Source organism: Castor canadensis, chromosome 18, assembly GCF_047511655.1.
Source record: "Castor canadensis chromosome 18, mCasCan1.hap1v2, whole genome shotgun sequence".
NCBI classification, from domain to species: Eukaryota; Metazoa; Chordata; class Mammalia; order Rodentia; family Castoridae; genus Castor; species Castor canadensis.
The window spans coordinates 16,552,282-16,571,254 of record NC_133403.1 but is presented as its reverse complement, the minus strand read 5'-3'; the positions used below and the strand labels follow the sequence as shown (position 1 = coordinate 16,571,254).

Here is an 18,973-nt window from a genome sequence, read left to right as displayed (position 1 = left end):
GGGCAAAGTCCAAACCCAAGGACATGCTTTCAATGTGGACAGGCAGGCCATTTTTAGGAGGGAATGCCCCCAGAGAAAGCTACCTCCAGGACCCTGCCCCATTTGTTGGGAAAGACATTGCAAGGCACACTGTCTCCAGTTCTCAGGGGAACCAAGGCCAGAGCCTCCCACCCAATGAGGGGTCCTGGGAATTCCCACACAGGCTCCTGTGACCACCATAAAAGCAGGGGAGCCCCGGGTTTTACTCATGATTGAAAAGCACAAGGTCAGCCTCCTCATCAATACTGGATCCAGCATCTCAGCTATTCTTTTCTTTCTTAGATCCAGGTCCTCCAAGAAAATTACTGTTCAAGGCATATCAGGCCAGCCTCTAGAGCATTATTTCACTCAGCCTTTAGCCTGCTCCTGGAGAGATTTCCATTTCTGTCACTCCCTTTTAATTGTCCCAGAAATGCCTATTCCTCTGCTAGGGCAAGATCTTCTATCTAAATTGTGGGTACAGCTCCTTTTACCCCCAGGAGAGTACTTTTGCTTGCCCCTAATAGAGGAACAAGTAGACCCCACAGTGTGGACAGATGGACACACAGTGGGATGGGCATAAATAGCTGCCCCAGTCCTAATTCATCTTAAGTCCTCTCCTGGTTTCCCCATCAAAAACAATATCCTTTAAAGCCAGAGTTAAGGAGAGATAATTCCCTTAATCAAAGACTTAAAAGAACAGGGACTGCTAACAGAATACTACAGCCCATATAATACTCCTTGGTGTCAGGAAGGGACCTAACAAATGGAAGTTAGTCCAGGATCTCCACCTGATCAATGAAGCAGTAGTGCCTCTCCACACTGTAGTTCCAAATCCCTATATGCTTGTAGCCCAAATACCTCCAGGTACTGCTTACTATTCTGTCCTGGATTTAAAAGATGCTTTCTTTTGCATTCCCTTACACCCTAAAAGTCAACCTATCTTCGCCTTTGAGGACCCCACAAGAAAGTCTGGATAGGTCACTTGGACTGTCCTCCCCCAGGGATTAAGAGACAGCCCCCACCTCTTTGGGTTAGCTCTAACCCAAGACTTGGCAGAATGGCAATATCCACAAGCTACTCTGCTACAATATGTATATGACCTCCTGCATTTTTGGACCAAATGAATCTGTCATTTCATGAGCCACTGAGTTCTTACTAAACTTCTTAGAAGATAGAGGTTATAAAATCTCTAAAGAAAAGTCCCAATTTTGTTACACTAGTGTTACATATTTAGGTCTTGTCCTGAAGAAAGAAATGAGGTCTCTAGGAGAAGATAGAATCCGTCCAATCCTGACATTTCCTCTACCTAGAACTCTAAAGCAATTGAGGGCCTTTGTGGGGGTCACAGGATACTGTAGAATTTGGAACTTGGGATATGCAGACCTAGCCAGGGCTTTATATCAAATCCTTAAGGAAGCACAGAAGGATACCCAACCCTTTGTTGAGTGGGATGACAAGTCAGAAAATGCGTTCCACAGGTTAAAAAAGGCCCTTATGACAGCTCCCACCCTGGGTCTCCCAGTACAAGACAAGTTTCATTTATATGTTTATGAAAAGGGAGGACTGGCTTTGAGCATGGTGACTCAGCTCTGGGTCATCACTCCCCAGCCAGTAGGCTAACTCAGAAAAGAGATCAGGTAGCCAAGGAATAGCCAGGATGACTTAGAGCAATGGTCACAGTAAGCTTTCTAGTGCCTGGAGCTCAGAAACTTATCCTAAACTTCCCCCTAATGGTTTATACCCCACACAACCTAGGGGGAATTTAAAATCAAAGGGACAATTTTGGCTATCTGACAGACATCTACTTAAATACCAGTCCCAGCTTCTGGGAGGGACAGAAATAACTTTGAGGACCTGTCAGAGCCTAAATCCTGCATCCCTTTTACCAGAGGAACAGGGAAATCCTGAACACTCATGTGAGGAGGTACTTATGGAAAATTATGCTGCCCAACCTGACTTAACTGTTTGAAAGGTAAAAAACCCAGATCTAGAATTATACACTGATGGCAGTTCCTTTGTCAAAAATGGTGTCAGACATGCAGGATTTGCAGTTGTGACAGAATTTGGCATCCTGAAATCAGGTCCTCTTCCTCCTAATACAAGTGCTCAACTGGGAGTTTTAGTGGCCCTAACAAAAGCCCTAAGACTGTCAAAAGAACAGAGAGTCACCATCTATACAGATTCTAAGTATGCCTTCCTGATCCTGCATGCTCGTGCAGCCATCTGGAAAGAACAGAGGAATGCTAACGAATAGGAACAGCTTCCCATAGAAATAAGAGAGGTTACTTTAATAGTTTTAGGGATAACAGAATTAGTTACAGCCCTTGCTGGAATCAGCTATGGGGTAATTGCCAATCATGTAACTGCAAAAAACCTAACCAAAGTGGTACAGGACACCTCAGACCAGGTAGGTCTTGCCATTAATGACATGCATAGGTCTTTGTCATCCCTTGCCTTTATGGTCATGGGCCACCACCTGGCCCTAGATTTTCTTTTGGCTAAACAAGGAGGGTATGTGCTATCGCAAATACTTCCTGTTGCACATATATAAACACTTCAGGCATTGTAGAGGAACGTGCAAATTACATTCTCCAGCAGGCTAAGTGGCTCCAGGAGCAATCTCTTGAAACTCAGGTTTCTACCCAGGCATGGGATCAAATAAAGTCCTGGCTTCCCTCCAGGACTTGGCTCCTACCCTTTCTGGGCCTATAGTTGCCATTATTCTCTTGCTTGTGTTTGGGCATTGATTTTAAACTTACTTGTCAAGTTTGTTTCTTCTTGTCTAGAATCCAGTAAACTACAAATGCATGTGGTGGAGATGAAAACTACCTACTATCACGGTCCCCTTAACCACTCTTGTGTTCAGCCCTGATGTTGCAGGCCACTTCATTGCCCCCTGTCAGCAGGAAGCGGTTACTGAACAGACTTTTTCGCCTCTATTCCTAACAGCAGTTATGGAGGTCACTGAGAGGGGGGATTTGAAGGACATTCTTGCAGGAGGTCAAGGAGACATTTCTCCTCCTTAGGAAATGCCTGTTTGCATCTGAAAGGCATCTCCGTGCTCAGCCAATGCAAAAATAGGCTATAAAGCCCACTCCACACCCTGGCCCAAGGGATCACTGGCTTCCAGGTTCCCCTGCATTCCCCCATATGCAGTCTTTCTCTTCTCTTTTCTTCAACTAACTTCTGTACAAATAAAATCTTTCCAACCTTGGCTGTTAGAGTCTGTGCTTTCATTCTCAGAACAGGCTCAAGAACCCTGAGCACCTGAAATTCCTGCACATGTCATCCTTACATCAATAAGTACATGGAGAAATGATAGGAATCTCCCTGTGTAGCTATCCTTATCTCAACTAAAAAAAACTCTTTGTCTTTCTTATTATTGTTTATACTCTCTCTTCACCAAATTTATAGATAAGGGCAGAACAGTCTCTGCCTAGAAGTGAGAGGGTAGGAGGGGAGAGGGAGGAAGGGGGAAAGGCAGGGGATGAAGGGTAGGGGGGAGAAATGACCCAAACATTGTATACACATATGAATAAACTAAAAACAACCAAAAATATATAAATAAATGATGAAATATTTGTAAAACTCAAACATCCAGTTCTGATAAAAATCTCAGTAGACAAGAAATAGAAAGGAATCACATGTAATTGAAACTACTTATACCAATAAAAGGTACCTACGACAAATCCATAGCTAATGTCTTATTTCATTATAGGAAGCTTAGTATTTTCCTTCATGCGTAGAAAGAAGTCAAAGGTATCTGATCTCACCACTTCCACACATTATACTAAATGATCTAGCTAAGAAAAATGCAATAAAATGAAAAACTTAAAACTAGATTCAAAATAGACAAATAAAACTAAGTTTATATGTTCTAGATATGATTATGTATGAAGGTGTTTGGAATTGGCAGAAAGGTACTACAACTAATAGCTGAGTTCTGCAGTTGTTTAGCAGGACAGAATCCAACACAGTAGGGAGAAAAGTGATATTTCTGTGTACCTAAAATGAGTAACTGAAATTTGCAACTAGTGAAATATACTACTTTCAATGTCGTACAATACCTGAAATATTTTATAATTAATTTTACTGAAAATGTTCAAGATATGTACCCTGGAAAGCACTGCTGAGAGATCAGAATAAGGGTATATGATTGGAGAGGTATACTACATTAGTGCATCAATATTAACCTGTCAGTTAGCCCCAGTTTTTTCTACAGATTCAGTGCTAAGTGGAAACCCAGTGCACACTGCACCCAATAGCTATACACAAGTCAATTTAAAAATAACTTCTAAAACATGTTAAAAATATGAATTTATATTATTTTCTGAACTGACATACCAATTTTACAAGGCAAATGAAAATACAAAATACCAGGAATACCTGGGACAACTTTGGGGAAAAATGAAATAATATTAAAGGACTTTGCCTGTTGAATTTAAAGAATTATTATAAAGTTTTGGGCTGGGTATGGTGGCACAAAACTATAATCCCAGCTACTTAGGATGCAGAGATAGGAGGATCTTGAATTGAGCCCAACCCAGACCTCTTCCCCCAAAATGTTAGTAAAATCTCATCTCCAAAACAAACACAAAACAAGTCAGGCATGGTGGTGCATGTCTGTTATCCTACCTACTCAGGAGGTAGAAGTAGGAGGATCTTAGTCCAAGGTCGGCCTGGGCAGAAACCAGAGACCAAATTTAAAAACAAACTAAAGCAAAAGTGCACTGTGGCTCAAGTGGCACAGCACCTTCCTAACAAGTATGAGGCTCTGAGTTCAAACCCCAGTATTGCCAAACAACAAAAAATATTATTATAAAGCTTCCAAAATACCAACAGCCTGGTATTAGTATGTAATTAGAGAAACAATGGAATTGAATAGAGTCCACAAATATATCCTCACATATTTCATTATCTAATGTTAACCAAGAGCAAAGGAAATTCAATAGTGAGAGAGTAGACTTTCCCACAGATGGTGCCAGAACAACTGGGTTAATAAATGTACACAGGAGCCTCTAACAATATCAAACACTCCATTATAAGAAGTAATAAAATAGACCACTGTAAAATCTAAATGTAAAATGTAAGATACAAAACTTCTATTTTCTAATAGGTATTCATTGTGAGCTTGTTTTGGGATAAGATTCCTTACATATAACATCATAGCTAAAGTACACAAGAAAAACTGATGAATTGTACTTCATCAAAATAAAGCACTGTTTTCCTTTAAAAATGCAGTAGAGAGAAAAAAAATAAAAGCTAAAGATCCATAGAATGTATTTTCAGGTTATCTCTCTGATGAAAACTTTGTATCCAGTATATAAAAAGGCCCTAACTATTTGAGAATAAGAAAGCAAACAATTTAATAAAAAACAAAAGCCAGTGGACTTGAATCAACACTTCACCATAGAAATACAAATAGTAAATAAGCACATGCAAAAACAGCTCAACATGAGTAATAATTTGAGAACTTGAAATTGATGCCACAAGATACCTTGATATCCCATAAGACTCTCTAAAAGGGAAAAGATGATCTATACTATACAGTGTTGAGTCTGTGGAGCAAGTCTTATACTCATTCACTGTTGGCAGGAATGTGTAATGTTATAACAAAATTGGAAAGCAGTTTTCATTTTCTTGACACTTAAATGTACATTGTACCACTCAATTATTTATCTAAGTGGAATGAAAGAATACAGGTTCACAAAAATACTTGAACACAAATGGTGATAGTGTAAATGGTATTATAGTAGTCCAAACTACACAAGTATCCACCAGGAAATGAATGAATCAACCAGTGTGAAGTAATGGAGCCAGACAGTAAGAATGCATATTTTATGATTTCACATAAAATGCAAACTCATCCAATGTAATTAAAAGTAGATCAAAAGCAGCTTGGGGTCAGAATGACAAGAATGAATGATGGGGACAAGACAGGAAAAGAAGGGAAATTTTAAGGGTGAAAGATAGGTTCATTAGTATACATCACGTGCATAGTTATAATTTAAGGTAAAATCAAATGCTTAAATATGGGAAGTTTATTGTATTATATGTATACTACAAAAACCTGCTTTAAATGCTGTACATATAAAGTATATCAGCATATTCCATTAAAATTGTAAGTATATGAGATAATTTCCAAATTAGCTTGATTGAATTGTTCTACAAAGTAGTACCATATAGCCATATATTTTTATTACTTGTAAATTAAAACTAAAATTAAAAAAATAAGTTCTGGGCCTATGTCTTAGAAAATTATAAGGATTCAAGTATAAATGTTGAAATAATAATACAGAAAATAATGTTGCATGATAAGCTTAATCTTCTCATTAGTAAATGTAAAGACGTAAATCACTCACTATTTTAAAGAAACAAAGATATTAAACAGATGAGATACAAGCAACATTTTTGCTCTCATAGAATACTGAGAGTCCTAGTAATAGTTTTGTGGGATGTAAGTTTTAAATTTGCATCTCTTTTTAAGTCCCCAAGCCTAACTGGAGGATGTATTCTCCAGAAAGCATTATTTGGTTAGGCTCTTGGTAAGCACAGCCTGTCTTGGTTCTTGATAAGGGCTTGTGGAATAACAATACAGATATTCTCAATACTAATGGGGGCAACCATTTCACTTAGGACAGCATGTCAATCAGAAAGATGGATCCTATGTTCACCCTGAAAATGGCTCCTTGGTCAGATTCAGTGGCATATGTTACCAGACTCAGAACAATGAAAGTTCAACAGTGCTGAGAATTGTTACATGTTAGGCTCCCTTAAAAAACTGAGTTTAATTTCTCTTAATTTATAAAAATCAAATAGGAAGAAAAAATATATTTTAAAAGGCATATGAAAAATACTGGAAATTTCAAATTATATGTATCTCTTTCATGAAAGTTCTTTTCTCTGTCACTTTTATGTGTTGATTTTCCTCTCTTGCCACTACCATTGTACTTTAGATCATCTGTCTTTCTTATAAGTACATCTCCAAATACCAATATTTTGAATGGACTCACAAAAAAGAGACAAAAATTTAAGTTGATGGCTATGCGGGGTTGATAATGAACTAGTATATTTATGAATCAAACTATTACATGATGCTTCAGAAATATGTAAAAACATTATGATCATAAAAATTTAAAAAATTAAAATTCAGATAAATATTTATTTATATTTTCATGTATAACTACAGTCCTAACCTAGTGCCTACTGATAAGAGGAATAGCTAAACGTTTCTACATAGGAAAGTCATTTAAAAGAATGATAGAAATCAACATGCATCTCTTTCCTTATGTCACAGCTGTTATTTCCTTTTCTCATTTTAAGTTTTGGTGGCTAAGAAGACTAAAAGCCATGGTGAGGGATAGAAAATTTGTGCCTAGGCACAGAGAGCAAAGGTCATGTAAAACAGTAAGAGAGCTTAAAATTCTTACACTGATCAAACTTCATGAAGTCAGCAAACTTTATTGAGTAAATCTTTTCTTTTGAGGTTTCATCATCTTTATTTATTAAATAAAACAGACACACATATATATAAAAAGGGAGTGGACGAGGAGATATAGAAATTGCATTGTGCTGACACATAAACTTGAAATTCTACTCAGAGTTAAGGAAAATACTAAGAGTCAACTAAGGTTTAAAGGATAAAACTACAAGGAGTCTGAGGCATAGATAAGTTGAGTTGCATTTTTAGCCTCAAAGATGCAGGGAAACAATTTTCAGCAAAAATGGGTATCCACAGCTCTCAGGTATGCTCTGTAAGGCATGGGTAGTACAGTTTGGAGAAACTAGATCTCTCCATGCCTGGTGTGGTGTAACGATCAGTTTCTGTTGCCAAGTAGTTGCTGCAGTTCACAGTTGGGGCCTAGCAGTGGAATCCAGTAGAGAACTTAGGTGACACTGGCACAGCAGAGGCTGGTCACTTAACTTCACATCCACAGCCTGGTACTTCTTTCTTGGATTTGCCTTTTTCTCAATTTCCAAGTCAAAACCACCAGGCTGAGTAGGTGGTTTCATACGAGGTTTCTTGAGTAACATGGGCACACCTTCGAGAATTCTAGGATCAAGTTCCCATGCTTTGAATTTGTATTGCTGCATTTTCCCAACCTCCTTAGCCTCGTGTTCCACTGCACTTTTGCCAGTTAGGTTTTGCTAGCTGTTCAGTTTGCAGCACAGGAATCTGTGGGTCTCTGGACATCTTGGTCACAGATTTAGAGGGTAACAGACTAATGTCTTCCTACTTGCTTCTCAAATGGTATCGGTCAAGCTTTCCTTTATGGTAGGCTTCAACCTGCTGTGCCAGAGGCACATATGTAGAAGCTGCTTCATCAAATGTTTTCTTCTTTCCTTGGGACAGGTTGAAAGGCTTCATAATGGTACATCCTTTAGTCACTCGGGCAGGAAATGGAGGATATTTTCGCAGTTCAAATATAAAGTTCACTTCCTTATACTCTTCCTGGTTCTTAGGATGTTGTTTGATTCGCTTATCTGTGCGGAAGTAGAAGTCAACAGGTTTGGTTACCTGGCTAACTGATTTCTTTACAAGCTGCCCTGCTCCCTCAAGAGCAAGTTTCTTAGATTCTTCATTCATTTTCCACCTCTCCACCACCTTCTGCTGCATTTTTGTTCTCTTCTCCAACTCTTGCTTCTCAGTAATTTTCAAAATCTTCTGCCTTACCGGTGGCACACAAGGCCTATTATGTCTACCCTTGGTTTTCTCTGGGGAAAATTCATTCTTGTTGGAAATATACTGAACACTGTATTGTTCCTCTTCCAGTGGCTTCTTTACTTTCATTTTTTTGGAAGGCGGAATTTCACTGATCATTTCAGGAGTGGCACATCTCTTTGCTTTCATTTGAGCATGATGTTTTTCTTTCTGTTCCAAATCCTTCTGAGTAGTGAGTCTAATTGATCTTCCTTGAGGCTGGGCTGGAGTATTTATTGATATGGTTCCCTCAGCTTCCAGGAAAGAACAAGCATTTGATGGAATAGAATGTTCTATTAGACTTTCTTTTTCTTTTTCTTCCTCTTTGTAGTAAGTATTACTAGCTGATCTCAGAGGTGTGATACTATCTTCCTGAAGTTTAGCATTATTCAAGGAGGTTTTGCTTTGAAAAATCTCTTCTAGCACATTCTTCCCAGGGAAGTTATTCTCTAAATTGGCCTTCTTATCAAACCATGAATCTATATTTTCAGTATCTACCTCAGCATCCAAAGATGTAAAATTGATGAACTGCGTCGGGGCATCAAAGGAATAAGTGTTTGAAACTTGTGACATTTTGCCACCCAAAGAAGTTTTGCTTTGGAAAAACTCTCTTAGCCCATTCTTCCTAGGAAAGTTATTCTCTAAATTGGCCTTCTTGTCAAACCATGAATCTATATTTTCAGTATCTACCTCAGCATCCAAATATGTAAAATTGATGAAGTGTGTTGGGGTATCAAAGGAATAAGTGGTTAAAACTTGTGACATTATCCCACTCTTAAAACAGATGAGCAGGTTTCTACTATTTTTGGGTCACTTTTCTCAACAGGTCACCTGTGTCTTAAAATCAGTCTATCCAGTCCACTTGCCTACAGCCTTGTCTTAAAGTTGTAATATACTCTTTCACATCTTTTCTGAAATCTTGAAGTATGGCAGATACTTAATAAGAATCTCACCTCACTTTGCCTCAGCTGCGATATCCAAACCCTGCAAGCCCCTGAGTAGATCTTTTGTTTCTGTGTGTCTTGGTTGTTTTTAAAGACGAAAATGCTGGTTTCTTTTCAGAAATTTAGTAGTCTAATATGCTCAACCTTTCTAATAAATATGTTCTATTTACATATTAGTGTATGGTTTGATGAATTCTATGCTTTCCTTTGTGCAACCTATGGATGCCCAGAAGATGAGGTGATTTCTTTTGCCTGGCCCATACTTTGATGAGGCAACAAGGCACAGCTGCAAGCCTGGGACATCAATTCAGGACCAGGGTTGCTGAAATGACTAGAGGTGTCCAAGAAGGATTGTTAGGTTGATGCCAGAGACAAATATGATTTGAAATTCTAAGTGGAAATATGCCTGAAAAGAGAAAAAAACAACATGAATTAGAAAAGTTACTCTGAAAACTAGATCAAATATTATTAAGAGCAGAAACCTGGAGCAATCTATAAACATTAAATTTTTATGTGAATTTAATTGGAAAGTTTTGATGATAAAATGCTAAGCATGATCATACATTCAAAGCCACAAAGGCCTCCTTTCCAGAAATTGTCTTTTCATCACAATGGCATTTACCAAATATCCAAGTGGCTGCTTTAAACCCTATGTAATCATTCCATCTGCTCACTAAGTAGTTGTTTTTCTCCCCCTTCCTTTGATATACATGAGATTAAATCTGTTCTACTGCAGCAGGACCCATTCTGAAACTGAATTTCTTATTTGTGGAATATCCACTACATGCCAAGTACTGTTGTGGGCAATGGTGACACAGAAGTATAAAACACAATTATGAAACTTATGTTCTAGATTTTGAAACAAGACAGGTGATAAACAAGGTAAATAAGTAAAATACATGCATGTTTGAAAACATTGATCTTCAAGAAAAAAAATAAAACAGGGAATGGGATGGGCACTGACATTTTAAACTGGCTAAGGAAAGCCTCACTGAAAATTTGACAGTGTGAGAAGGAAGGAAGTAAGAGTTTAAGTCATGTGGATAGCTGAGAAAATGGCACTCCAGCCTCAAAGCACAGGTTGTGAAATGGCCCAGGTTGACCATGCTCAACCATTTTCAGTATTACAGGCACATTTTACTGGAAAGGTAAGAATGAGTTCATACAAGTAATGAACAAAATTGTGTGTGAATCTATGAAGAGCTTTATAAGATAAACAGGAAAACAACTTGACTGTTACTGTGAGGGACATGAGTGGCAAGAACAGTGTTCTGAACAGAGGAGTCATGAGACATGTTTGCAAATACACAAAATGTTTTGGAATAGGACACTTCAGGCTGTCATACTGTTGAGAGACAAAAGTTGGAGAAGGACAGAAGATGAAAAAACAATTATAAAGTCCAAGCAATAGTGAGGTCAGCAAAAACTAACACAAAGAAATGGGTGTTAATACAACTAGCAATGAAACTTTATGAAAAGTATATTAGGTTGGTAGTGAGAAAAAGATATGGAAACAGTAAAGTGCTGAGATGATGATCTCCCAAAGCCTACATTTTTCTCTTATTTCATCCTCGAGAAATCAAATTAAACCCTCAACCTTCACAAACTTCAGTGTCTGCATTTATATTACAGAAAGAAAATTAAGATACATTTCATGAAATTGAAAGATTAAAGAGATGAAGGTTCAAATTTGCTATTAGTATCATTGCATTACTAACATGCACCCATTTTCCCAATCTATGTTGAAGTCTCTTTCAGATGAACATTTATTAACTTTCCAACAAGTTGTTGACTGAAGCTCTTTGCCTTTGTGTAGCAAACATGATTTTTCATCAGAAAACAAAAAACTAGATGTTGTTGTCAAGTACTAAATCCTATAAAAATAAAAAATTGTCATAATTATATAGATTATTCTCAAGGCTTAATTTTCTCCAGTTTTCTATTGAGATACATTTAAATATTTCACTATTTTCCTTAAGTTACCTTGAATAATAAATTTGAGAAACAAGTGAAATTTAGTACTGATTCAATATTTCTACTCTCTAGCATAACTAAGGTATAAATTCAGATTATATTTCCTTTAAATCCTTTAAAGCTTTATTTTCATTTTACATAATCACGAAGAAACAAGAACAGCACTTCACTCTATCTACAAATAAACAAAAATGGATGCAAAACAGACTTACTAAGCTATTTTCCCTTCAAAACCATGAGCAACTGATCTCAATATTCCTGTGTAATCTTTTTTCCTTGCCATAAGGAAATAAAACATCCTTCCAATGTTGTTGTTGTCATTTCTCGCTCTTTCTACATGACTAACTGCTACCCACTCACACCTACTTCACTATTAGTAGGTAATTTTACTACATAGACACAGGAGGAAATAAATATCATAATCCTTCCCCAACTTTCCACACAGCATTGACATTTTCAAATAGTCTTTCTGCTTGCAAAGTTACCCTCCTCTTCTTTTCACACATATATTCCCTGCCTTCTGATCTGTTATCCACCTCTACCTCATGGATATGGCTTTGACATCCATTGTCCTTTTTACCAAGTCTTCACTCACTTTCACACCAATTCCATCTACAAAAATGTTTAATACCCATACTATTTAAGTACCTTTCATTTTATCCTCTTTATTATTCCATCTCCTGCCCCATTCCATTCATATTCACACAATATTTTTCTAAAGATAACTCTACACTCTGTCTTTTTAAGCTCCCATTTATATTTGCATCCTATTGCACATCTAGTACCTGCTCTCCTCATACCACTAAATTTATTTATCTTTTTCACTCATGGCATCCTAATTACAAGCTATTAATAATAGGCTCTCATCAACTTGTTAAACAGACCAAATTTGACACATTAAAATCTCAAAGAGTTCATTTGACCAACTATTTACAAATCAGGCAGCACTAAACCATAAGTGGTTCAGGCTGCACCCAAGCTTGAGAAGTAATCCTTTATAGGACCAGTGAGAAGGAAAGGCAAAGAAAATATGGACTAGCTAAAACAGAGCAGTAGACTTACTCAAATCTTTCCAGTGGAAAGTCCCTGCTTTTTTTAACTAACATTTTGTTGTGCACCTGTGATCAAAAGAGCTTAAGTTTTGTTTTTATAGAAAATGAGTTGTGGTTTGTGTTATATACATAGGAACTGAGCACTGGAATGGTCTCAAAGTCATTTCTTCCCAACAATTTATTTTAACAGTTTATTTCACCTGTCTGAAGTACCTAATACTTTTAGGAACTTCAGAACTGTTATTTCCTTATCTTCCACATAACTCTGAGACACATCAGAGAAGCCCAACTCTTTCCAACTTTATTTTTTCTCCTGTTACCATCCACTCATTTTCAGTCTCTTCCATGCTCTAAATGCATGTATTCCCAAGAATCTGTTTTCAACGTCTTTCTTGCCTGAGGTCTACCTATGTTACATCATGGTTTCATATTTCATCTATTCCCCAATTGCTTTCCAATATGTAATTCCAATTCCATTCTCTATCCTGCAGTTCAGAATCTTCTTTTGGGCCACAGGTACACAATCCCAGATATCTAGTGAGAACCTTTTGTTCAATAATTTTTGTGATCCTGTATAATCTGATGAGTGCATAAACTGCATTGCTTGCATTAGAGTTATTTTAATCAGTCTTAATACTTCACAGAAATTTATTGGAGATGCCACTTAGTTGATCTACTTCCAGTCTCTACTATTTTAACTTTATTCATAGCTGTGAGAAAAATGTTTTTAAAATATAAAATAAATGAAGTTATTCCATTTGTCTGTTTTGTCTCCATACTCCCAATGCTTATCCAATACTGCCCAACGTTCTTACCAGCCATTCAACGTTCTTCAAAATCAAAGCACACTTAGTCATTTTTTAGATCCAAACTCCACATGTTACAATATACCTTTAGCTTCTTTCACTTTGTCCTTTTTGTGCTATGCTTACAACACAATGTTCTTTCCATACAGAGTAATGTAATTTTTCTTCCAGAGAGCCCTGGCTAAAATCCTCTACAAAGCATTGAAGAAAATTAAAACTTAAAATGTATGACTCTATCCCTTCCCCCTCCAGTTGATTAATCATGTTCTGATCTCTATATCTCTTTATACCTACAGCCTTGGAAATTGAAATCGGAAGCCAGGTGTGGTGGTGCATGCCAGTACACTTAGGAGGCAGAGTTCAGGAGGATGGTGTTCTGAGGGCAGCCCAGGACAAAAAGAAACAAGATCCTATTAAAACAAATAAGACAAGAGTGGTGTTGCACACACATAATTCTAGCAAACTGGAGGTGTAGGTAGGAGAATCTTGGTTCAAGGCAGATTTTAGCTGCACCTAAACCCCAGGTCTGACCATTACAAATATCTGTGGAAATTTACAAATGTCCTCTGTAGGCAATAATCATGGCTAGTAAAGAGTCATTCCCTCTGGTCTGTTGGGATGGCTCAAATGGTAGAAACACTGCCTAGCTAGCATGAGGCCTGAGCTCAAACACCATAACCATAAAAGGATCTAACAAAATCAGAGTAACATAAATGTGTCCCAAAACTAAGTTCAATAAATTAAAAGTAGGGTATATAGCTCAGTATTGTAGCACATGACTATTACACAAGAGAAACTGGGTTCAATCCTAGCACCAAAACCAAAAGTGAACAGAGAAATAAAAAAGGAAAAAGGTTGGAGTCAAAGAAATTATATTCTCTGGATGTAGTGGAAATAAAATATAAATCAATCACATAAAAATATTTGAAAAAAATCCCAAATTCTGTACACTAAATTTTATGTTTCTAAATAACATATGCCAAAAAAAGAACATATCAAGAGGGAAATTAGAATGAATTTCAAAGACAGTGAAAATGGACAGGATTTGGAAGCTAAAATAGTAATGAGGCAAATTATCACTGATTAAAAACTTACATGCATTCGGAAAAACAGGAGAAAATCTTTGTAATCGTGACTTTGGCCAAATTTAAATACAATGCTAAACTCGTGATATATAAAAATAAAAAGATGGTAAAATTAACTTCATCAAAATGGAAAACTTCTTTGAAAGACAGTGTGAAGAGTATGAAAGGACATTTTGTTTACATATTTGAAAATGTAAAGTAGAGCAACTACTTCAGAAAAAAGTTTGGAATTTTCCAAAAGTTAAATATATAACCACTATGATAGACATCAAACTTCCAAATATTTATTCAAGGAAAATGAATACTTATGTCCACATCAAGAGCTGTATGTAAATACTGATGGAAGCTTTATTTACAATAGAAAACTGTAGGAAATAACACAAGAGAGAAAGAGGAATTTTTTAAATTATCTGTACTATTGTTATGATTTGTATAAAAAACAGCCTGAAATGCTCATGTGCTGAAGGCCTTGTTTCCAGCTGGGGGCACTATTTAGATGTAATTGTATAATTAGGCTGTAATTTCATCCAGTGTTGAATTTGTAACCAAATGGACCATTAGGAAGTGAGGTCAACACAAAGAAAGTAAGTCACTGGGGAGTACTTTTGAAGGGACTCTCTCTCCCTGCTTTCTGGCGACCAAGAGGTGACCAGTTTTGCTCCATCATGCCATTTCACCATGATGTTTATCTTTTCCAGGGGCCTAAAAGCAATGGGGTCTGCCTACAATGGACTGAAACCATTGAAACAATGACCCAAAATAAACCTTTCTCCTTTAACTTCTTTTTCTTAGATATATTGTCACAGCAACAAAAATTTTTCTAACATACCTACACAAAAGCATAATAATCAGTAATGAAAGACATAAACTATTGGTACACAAACTATTGATAAAGAATCACAAAGAATGAGCTATTAATTCACACAACAATGTCGATGAATCTCAAAGTCATTTTGCAAAGTGAAAGAAGGCAGACAAGAGAAATATATGTTGTATGGTTCTATTTATATTACCTTCTCAAAAATCCAAAGCTAAAGTGACAGAAATTAGATTAGGCTTGCATGGCAATCCAAAGGAATAAAGGAGTAGGAGGAAGAAATGAAAGGAAACAGCAGGAAATTTTCCAGGTGATGGATGTGTTTATTAGCTTGACTGTGTTAAGGGTACTACTGTTGTATACCTATGTTAAAATTTACCAAATTAAGTGCTTATATGTATAAATTTATTTCATGTTAATTGTTCCTTAATAAAGCTAATTAAATTAAAATATAATTACGAATATGAACAACAATTTTTTCATTAACATCTCCTTCTACTTTTAGAAGTAGAACACATTACTGTAGTGGAACACATGCTTTAGAGTTAGAAGATATGTTATTCAAATCCTGCCTTCCTTAAGCCCCAGATGAAAAGGCTTAAGTGAATTGGAGAATGGAAACACTCAGGGTCACAAACACTAACTTCTTTAATACATAGAAAAGTGATAACTTATGAGCTACAAGAGAGCAATTTTTGTGAAATGATCCAGAATGAATAGGTAATATTCTGTATCAAGCTTTATTTGTTTCCAGTCTACTTGGAAATTGTATAAGAATTTTAGTTAAATAAACTGAAATGTGATTTATCAAAATGATTCAAAGCATATTTAAGGTTACAATTCTAAGAACATGTTACACTAATAGGATGTCCCTTGAGGCAAATTGGAGATCAAGAATATATTGGAAAGCCAAGCAAGTTTATCCAGCCACAAATCATAAACAAGAAAGCCTGAAGAAACTTCTTAGAGCTCACATAGAAATGGTTTGAACTTGGAAATTTTAGGGCTTTAACTGAACACCACAGTGGAAGATGCCTTCCTCTTACTCAAACCAGAACTGAAAACACCAAACAAAATGTATTTTAGTAATTGCTTATCTTTTTACATGTATAAATATATGAAGGAATTTTCTTACACCAAACCTCTTCCCCCTTCAATACATTTTGCAGAAGAGTCATTTGTTACACTTACAGCTAATTTTTATATTTACAAAGAGTTGAGAAGTAGAAAAACATTGGTTGAGGCATTAAAAGTCAATCTTTACAATGATGATCTCAGGGCAGTATGAGATATTTGGAGGAGTTTGAAGAAAGGATACCAATGCCTGAAATGCTCTGGAGTAGAAATCTCTGAACTGAAGCATGAGGAATTTTGCTAAGGTTAAAGTGCTAACCTGGGTTCCTTGTGAGATTCTGCATACCTGTAGTTTAAAAGTGAGGCCCTTGTAATATTCTTTTTGCATGCTTGGATTACACATCTTTAAATGCTACTTCTTGTCAGGCCTGAACCCCATGAACTGCAGATTCAATGATATTGTATTTAAGTCTGAATTAATCTACTAAAAAATGTTCATATTGGTGTTAAGTCATTCAAAGTCCTCCTACACAAAGTCTCACTTGTCCTAAAGTAACATTTATCTTTTCATTTGGGCACATGATGGTTTTCTGTCTGTCCTGTGAACAGAAGAGTTCTGCAAAGAGTAACAGCTGTGCTTTCTTCCATCTTATAAATTTCATTTCAGAAAGCACAACTTTGTTATCAGCTCTGAACATAAACCTTGGCATATTTCTCTGAAATATTAGCTCATAAGAAATCAACTTCCACATTAAAGTGGATGTTTCCATGTTTAAAAGACTAGAAGCAAACAGATTAGAAAAAAATAGGAGAGAAAGTGTAATAGGATCTTGCTCTCAGGCTTTCCTATTAAAATTATCACATCATGAATGTGTGCAATGAAAGAAACACTTATCCATGGAAATGCAAATACAGTAAACTACAAACTTTCTTGTATGGATATAAGATGTGCAGTATTTCATAATGATGTGTAGTTGAAAAACTCAAAGAACCTTTTTATTTATTTACTATTTTTCTTTCTTTCACATTTTTCATGTTTTCATCTCTCTCTCTGTCTGTCTGTCTCTCTCTCTCTGAATCCATTATAGTTCCATCTCCAGGAAGAGAAAAGACACCAGGAATCAATTATTTATACAAAATGAAGAATATTCATTCTGAAAGACACATAATATAGAAGGACAATACTTATATGCATCAGGCTGAATTCAAATTTCTTACCTCATTCTGTTAGCATACATCAATTTCAGTCCTTCAATATTTGGGAGAAATGAAGTCAGGCATTTCTGTGGTTCATAAAACATCAATGCCTATCCAAAGAATAAAATGAAAGTATTTGTTAATATGATAATCAATATACTATGGAATGTTTACTTGTAACTCTAAAATCTCATTTTTTTCTTAGTAATATACAGTGAAGGAATAAACTTGACCCACATTTCTCCACTTAATGAATTGCAAGTTATTTTAAAAATACTAAGAATTTGATCCTGGATCCGAGTAATGACAGTATTTCTTCTCATCATTTTATTTCATTTTTCTTAAGTGCATGGAACTGATTTCACTAGTAGCAGATTTATTTTGAGCCTTGGAAGCTGAATGCATTCAACTGACTATGGCACAGATACCAGAACTATGCTTCTGCAGTTTATTTAAATCAAAAGTCATATTTGTTATTCTCTTAGACATTCAGAAATTTTAAAAAATTCTTTTATACTATTTTTGAAATAGCACATATTAATAATATGAGAAGTTTTATTGTGGGAATTCTATACATGTATACAGTGTACATTGAACAAGTTCACACTCTGCATTATATTTCCATTTGCCCCTCTCTCCTTTCCCCATTTACCAAACAGTGCTTTGTGGGTTTCATTATACTGTCTAATGTATATACACATAACATACGTCAATCCTTTTAACCCCTTGGCATCCTTGCCTATCCCCCATGTCCTCAGATTGATTTTTCCAAAGCAACCTACTTTCACATTCATGATCCATGGCTATTATTATTATTATTATTATTATTATTATTATATCATCATCATCATCATCATTTTATAACTAGGTTCCACAAATGAGTGAGAACCTGCAAAATATTGGCTCTTTGAGTTTGGCTTGTCTTAATCAACATGATCATCACCAATTCCATCTCTCTTCCCACAAATCCACAATTTTTCTTTATGGCTAATTAAAAAATATGGAACACTTCATGAATTTGCATGCCATCCTTGTTCAAGGGTCATGCTATTTCTACATCATTCTAATTTTAGCATCTGTGCAGCTGAAGTGAGTGCATTTCCTAAAATTTTGCCTGTTTCCAGACTTTGTTTTGTAACACTGTGCTAAATTTAATACATCATTTTTTAATGCATGAGGTGATAGATCACAATTTCTGGGAATGTTGGACATTATAATACCCTGATTTCTGCTTGATACTGATCACACAGATGTTCATAATTATGTCCTATTTCATTCTTTGATTTTATTCATTATATGAAA

The 18,973-nt window shown here is 36.1% G+C and overlaps 1 non-coding gene and 1 pseudogene across 1 annotated transcript; both read right to left on the bottom strand.

Annotated features, from left to right (window-relative positions):
• Nucleotides 1-7,869: 7,869 nt before the first annotated feature.
• On the bottom strand, nt 7,870-9,295 carry LOC109703322 (targeting protein for Xklp2 pseudogene; annotated as a pseudogene).
• Nucleotides 9,296-18,665: 9,370 nt separating this feature from the next.
• LOC141419084 (U6 spliceosomal RNA) lies at nt 18,666-18,770 on the bottom strand. Its single transcript, XR_012443752.1, has one exon. It is a non-coding gene; the product is annotated as a U6 spliceosomal RNA (small nuclear RNA).
• Nucleotides 18,771-18,973: the final 203 nt, after the last annotated feature.